We start from the raw sequence: 5,813 nt of genomic DNA, 5'->3' as shown, positions 1-5,813 counted from the left end.
GATCAGAGACTTTTCAAGCAATTGTCTAGATTTGCCGGTGGTTAACTGTTTTACGGCATAATACACATTTGCACCGCCAGCAGTGTGTTTGGTTGGTGTCTTTCTAGGCACTCAGTAGTTAGTTCGTTGTGTCTGTGGCATGTGCATCATGTGATTCAGTTAACAAGTACGACTGTACCGAGTGCTGACATGGTAAACACAGCAGATGACTGGTCATACGAGAGGCATGTGACCGAATGGTGTAGCTTTTATCCCGAGTCCTCCTACAGTGAAGTTTTTCCCTGAAGTTTGTCTGAACTGTGTGACACATTTGCATGAAAAACACATCGGCGGGAGGCGTTGTGGCCGCGACCTCTTCCTGCGCTTCATTGCTTCCATCCTCCTCTCACTGCCCACTCTCTTCCCATTTCACATTTAGAGTCGCTATTTAATCTTTCCCTGTGTTTTTTTTTAAAAATATCAAGTATTACACTTGGCAGAATGCTGCGGCAACTTCCACAAATAACATGAAACTAAGTCAGACACATGCTTTTAAACATTAAATGTAGCGGGTTCACCCCCAAAAATGACTATTAGCTGGGTTTTTCCATTCATCTGTTTTGTAGAAATGTAGCACGGCCATCAGTTTGTCGCATCAATGGATGCTCGGCAGGTAAATTCTCCCCTCACAAACATACACAAAACAGAGTATAAAAACATCACAATAAACCACAATAAAGAAGTGTTAGACTCTTTCAAACATTCAGATCCTTGAGTTTTTATTTTGGTAAAAACAAATGCATAAAAAAGTTTTTACATCCCCCACTGGGAACTTCTGAGCTAAAGTTCTTGTTAGTTTTATATTTAGAAAGAGCTTTGCTTCAGAAAATGTGAAGATCTGTTTGTTTTAATTCTATTCTTGTGGTCTGACTCAGCTTTCACTTCTCTTCATGTCAGGTGTTTGCTATTGTGGTGTTTGCCTCCATAACCGCTGAAGGTTACGTGAACAGCAGCAGTGAAGACCAGGTGAAGTGTGTCTTCAACAGGAATGATGGGGCCTGTCATTACGGCGTGGGCATCGGCGTCATCGCTTTCCTGGCCTGCATCGCCTTCCTATTGGCTGATGTGTTCCTGCCTTCGATGAGCAATGCTCAGGAGAGGAAGTACGTGGTGATGGCTGATCTGGGCTTCTCAGGTGAGATGTTCCTCAAGTCATTTCTGTGTCGGTGGACAAGGTTTATATCAGTTTCCCAGGGCTGCTTGTTGAAAATGAGGTGCAATTTTGTAAAGGTCTTTTTTTTCCACTTGACCTGTTTGTGGCATCATTCTCTAAAAGAGAAACGTCCTGTGGTTGTTCACTGACACATGCACATGTCGCTCAGATGGCCTCTTCCTGTGTGAATCAGTGAGACGTCAAACGCTTCGGTCCGGTTTGTTTGTTTGTTTATATACCAGTTTAAATGGCATCTACATGTCATTTAATGTACATCAGGGTTATTATAGTTAACTAAAATGAAATCCATTAAAAACATTTTGTTACTTAAAGTAAACATTAACAGAAATAAAATAAAATATTTTTAAAAAGTTACCACGACAGTGTTTCTTATTTTATTTAGTTTAAGTTGAAGTACTTAAATAACTGAATATAAATAAACTAAAAATTATAAAAGGTATGTAGACATTAAAAAAATGACAAAAACACAGAAAATAAAATACGAAGACTTTAACTAAAATTAAAGTGAAAAAATCTAAAAATAAAATCAAATTCAAAATAATAACAAAAATGATTGTGATGTTTTTGGTTGCATTTTATTCTTGGCCTTCTAGATCAGTGGTTCTTAACCTTTTTGACTTAAAGGCCATTGTCCACAATCATATTCATAGGCTCCTAATATAATAACTAGGAGTGTCAGTTAAATAATTATAATTAAAATAATTTGGTTTCAGGATTCCAGAAGCTGAATGAAATGGAATAAATTTTTTAACCAGTGAATTTAGATGACTTTTCCAGTTGTTCATGATTTATTGAATATGATTTTTACTTACAATTTCAACCTGAAAAAATATTTTTGAACTTGGCAAAACTAGATAAATGTACATAATTATAAAAATGCCTATAGGGTTTTAAAATGTTATTATTTTTAAGTCTTTTCTAGTCTAATGAGTTTTATCTCCACTTCAGTGGCTCTTAGATACAACAAAACTTACAGTTTTAAGGTTTTTACTCAGGGGATTGTTCATATAATCACACTGATTTATATTATATAACATATTATTTAACATTTTATTCCTACAAAATATAGTGAATTGTTTTTTTCTGGCTGTTGACAGTATTTTCTGATTCATGGAGTGATATTTTGCTTCCATTACATGTCTTATTTCATATTAATGGAAAGAAAACATCCAAAATACACATTTAAGAGTTTATTTTATTGCACTTTATCTGTTTGCAACTGTAGATCTCAATTTCAATGTATATCTTTAAATAGTTTTTTCTCCACTTCAGCAGCACTTACAAACACCAAAACTTACAGTTTTATTCCTCTCTATATTCTGAAGGTTTTTACTGAGGGGATTGTTCATATACACCATTCAAAACTAATTAAAATTATATAACATATTATTTAACATTTTATTCCTAAAAATATAGTGAAATTTTTGTTTTTTGTTTTTTTCTGTCTGTTGACAGTATTTTCTGAATTATAGAGTGATATGTTGCCCCCATAAACTTTCTTCTTTCATATTAATGGAATGAAAACATCCAGAATACACATTTAAGAGTTTATTTTATTGCACTTTATCTATTTGCGTCTGTCGATTTCAATTCCAGTCTATATCTTTAAATAGTTTTTTCTCCACTTCAGCAGCACTTACAAACACCAAAACTTACAGTTTTATTCCTCTCTATATTCTGAAGGTTTTTACTGAGGGGATTGTTCATATATCAATCACACTGATTTATATTATATAACATATTATTTAACATTTTATTCCTAAAAATATAGTGAAATTTTTATTTTTTTTTCTGTCTGTTGACAGTATTTTTTGATTCATAGAGTAATATTTTGCTTCCATAACATGTCTTATTTCATATTAATGTAAAGAAAACATCCAAAATACAGTTTTAAGTGTTTATTTTATTATATTTTATCTATTTGCGTCTGTAGATTTCAGTTCCAGTCTATATCTTTCAATAGTTTTTTCTCCACTTCAGCAGCACTTACATACACCAAAACTTACAGTTTTATTCCTCTATATATTCTGAAGGTTTTTACTGAGGGGATTGTTCATATATCTTTCACACTGTACTTTACTTTTTTCATCTGTTCATTCTGTCACCATTTACTCACCTTCATGCCGTTCCAAACCCTTGTGTGAAACAAGAAATTAGATTTTTGGTTTATCAGTTTCTTTCAGTAAGATGCCTGATGTGTTGTCTGAAGAGTGTCTGATTGTCCTCTCGGTGCTGTGTGTTGATCAGGTGCCTGGACGTTTCTGTGGTTTGTGTGTTTCTGTCTCATGGCGGATCAGTGGTCAAAGACCCAAGACACCAGAGGCATCCCTACAGACGCCGTCCACGCCGTCATCGCCTTCTCATTCTTCTCCATCGGATCGTGGGTGAGTGTGTGTGAACCACAAAACTACTTCAACCTGCCACAGTTCAAGATAAACCTACAATTTAATGCTATTTTTTTCATGCACAGGTCAATTTGGGTCTCTTTTGCTTCCAAGTCTTCTTTCAGACTAGTGGAAAGAAAACATCCAAAATACACACTTTATCTATTAGTGTCTGTGGATTTCAATTACAGAGCATTAAAGTTGTTTTCTCAAAATGAGTTTTATATGCACTTCTGCAGCACTTACTGTACAAACAAAAAAAACAACATTATTACTACCAACAATATTAAGAATTTTACTAATGAGTATTTTCATAAAAAATATTACTAAAAATATGGTGAAAATAATTTTTTTTCTGTCAGTTGACAGTATTTTCTGATTCATGGAGTGGTAAAAATAGGAATCCAAAAAACCTTTAACTATAATATGTCAATCAAATCAAACAATCTTTGAATCTGGCTTAATAATATTCAATATTATTAATATTCAAATGTATTTTCTCAAAATGCATGCAAATTTGTGCATATTTAAACAACATTTCAGAAAACTTGCAATACAAAACAATGTCTTATTGTGATTAATCATCTGAGGGAAGTATTTTTATATCTTTTAGTTCACATTTGTACCCTGTTCACCTGTAGTCTCTTTGAAAAACCAAAAGTTATGAGAAATCTTGACTATTATTAAAGGATTAGTTCACCCACAAATGAAAATTCTGTCATTAATTACTCACCCTCATGTCGTTCCAAACCCGTAAGACCTTCGTTCATGTTTGGAACTCAAATTAAGATGTTTTTGATGAAATCCGAGAGCTTTCTGACCCTGCATAGACAGCAATGCAACTGAAACATTCAAGGCCCAGAAACTTAGCAAGGACATTGTTAAAATAGTCCATGTGACATTACTGGTTCAACCGTAATTTTATGAAGCTACAACAATAATTTTTCTGCGCAAAGAAAACAAAAATAACGACATTTTGCAACAATTATTCTCTTCCGTGTTGGTCTTTGATACGCATTCACGAGAGTACCACAATTCACATCGTTATTTTGGTTTTCTCTGTGCACAAAAAGTATTCTCGTAGCTTCAGAAAATTACAATTGAACCACTATTTTAACAATGTCCTTACTGTGTTTCTGGGCCTTGAATGTTTCAGTTGCATTGCTGTCTATGCAGAAAGCTCTCGGATTTCATCAAAAACTTCTTAATTTGAGTTACGAAGATGAACGAAGGTCTTACGGGTTTGGAACAACATGAGGGTGAGTAATTAATGACAGAATTGTAATTTTTGGGGGAACCATCCCTTTAAGTTCATTAAATGCCACATAATCCTTCTTCAAGTCGTTGATTGACAAACGAATCTCTCGTCTTCTCAGGGAGCGTTAAGTTACTTCGCTCTGGTGAGGTTTCGTCGTGGTGTTGCAGACGTGACCCAGAACTACGCCGATCCGCCGGCCAACACAACCTCACCACATACAACCACCCAAAATACCCACACATACATCAACCTTCCAGAACACCGGTCAAGACATCTTCCAGCAGCCGCCCTTCGTACCAAACCCTGACCCGTCCGGCCAGAGCAGCTACCAGCCGCCCGTCTACTGACACGTGACGCACACAGAAACCTGAAACACGACACCCAGGTCACATGATGCCACGGGATGTGGGAGGAGCCTCGGCAGGCAGCCAATAGGAGACTGTTTGCCGTTTTACACGTGGCCTTAAATGTGTAAATATTCAAGTGTTTATTTACGTGACTGTAGATGAGTTCAGAATTGCACTGATGAGCTGAAATAAAGCTGTAAGTTATTGTGGAGCAGGTCTGTCGCTCACACTGGAATCTCAGCAGAGTTTGTTAACATTTTCCCAGCTGAATGAGTAGGAATGTGGCGGAAACAAAAAGAGCCCATTGACCCAGTTTACTAATTGTGTTAGTGAAAGAAGAGCTGGATTCACCGTAGAAATGTGGTACAATTACCAGATTACATGCTTAAACATCCAGACAAGCTGCAGTGCAGGTTTTGGGTCGTAAATAAAGTATCTGTGATGCTTCTATTTGATCCAGATCTGATTTAATGTAAGTCTTGCATGACTAAATCTGGTTTCTGGATATAAAAGCATTCACTGATTTACATAAACACAATGTGATGCAGATCTTTGTTTGATCTGTTTTCTGGTTTTCCTGCCGTATAACATTGATTTGGTGAAGTTTATCC

The 5,813-nt window shown here is 35.7% G+C and overlaps 1 pseudogene; it reads left to right on the top strand.

Annotated features, from left to right (window-relative positions):
- Nucleotides 1-641: 641 nt before the first annotated feature.
- The window catches only part of LOC109048749, a 5,430-nt pseudogene continuing 258 nt past the window's right edge, over nucleotides 642-5,813 (top strand).

The sequence above is a fragment of the Cyprinus carpio genome, chromosome B11 (genome assembly GCF_018340385.1).
Source record: "Cyprinus carpio isolate SPL01 chromosome B11, ASM1834038v1, whole genome shotgun sequence".
NCBI classification, from domain to species: Eukaryota; Metazoa; Chordata; class Actinopteri; order Cypriniformes; family Cyprinidae; genus Cyprinus; species Cyprinus carpio.
Note: the sequence above shows the minus strand (reverse complement) of the source record. Positions and strands in the feature narration are given on the sequence as shown.